Raw genomic sequence first — 1,086 nt, forward strand, 5'->3', positions numbered from 1 at the left:
TTCGATCCCTTTTGATCTTGTTTTATCGCCTATAATTCCCAAAGTAGAAGCTCATCTGCTCGATTACGCCATTCATTTCGTCTATTATTTTCTTTCTCCCATAAAATACTAACTCAAATATGGGTTCCTTTGCAGATTCGCTTTGTGATCTTCTTTCAACGTTTTACTTTTTAGGACGATAAAAAGAAATGTATGGTAATCTTAATTCATATTTAAATGTGAGTTGAAATAAAACGCATGAGGAACGGATGCCAATTCTTCATGGCCGTGGGTCGATTATGTCTGATGATATCCCTAATATCCCTACTCTAATTTTCCCTTCCTAATTTTTCTCTCTATTATACTCCTTATTTCTAATACCCTCCCTCCCTTTACCTTATCTCTTACCCCAATACCCCCTCCTTTTCTTTGTTTTTCCAGTGGTCAGCCTAATCTTATCCTCTTAAACTTACATATGGCCCTTTCTCCATCCCTTTAACCGAACCCTTTACTCCTCCCCAAACGTCTAAAGTATTACTCTTAACACCCAACTTTCCTATCCTCTTCCCGCCTACCTCCCTCACTCTATTCTAACCCCAACTCCCACGCTTACCCACTCCTTCATCACCCCGCCCCCACGTCTCCTCTCCCTATTAGCTTTAACCTCCTATTAACATTTTGCTCTCCTAACCCTCCCCCAATCTCCCTTCCCACCGGCTAACTTTCCCCACCCACCCACCCCTCCTCCTCTCTTCCCATTAACCCCTACCCTCCTACCCACTACCTCTGACCACTCCCCTTAACTCCCTTTGTCCCCTAGTACTCTTCCACCCCCCCCTCCTTCCCCCACCCCCCATTAGCCCAACGGGAACATCATGAGAAGAATAACTTATACGTAATTGCAAGCATCCATTACGCAACCCGGATCAAGCGATGCAATTAGACCTAGAGTGTTGCAGAATATTTCGCCAAAGAGGAACGGCTCGCCACCAATCTACGAGCGACGTAGGTCCTGAGGCTACGGCAGGAGACAGATCGCCAGGATACGGCTTGTATCCTAGGGCGAAGCGCGTGATGTATCTCGGTTTTTGTGAAGTTGTTTAGTTG

This window comes from Penaeus monodon, chromosome 24, assembly GCF_015228065.2.
Source record: "Penaeus monodon isolate SGIC_2016 chromosome 24, NSTDA_Pmon_1, whole genome shotgun sequence".
NCBI lineage: Eukaryota > Metazoa > Arthropoda > Malacostraca > Decapoda > Penaeidae > Penaeus > Penaeus monodon.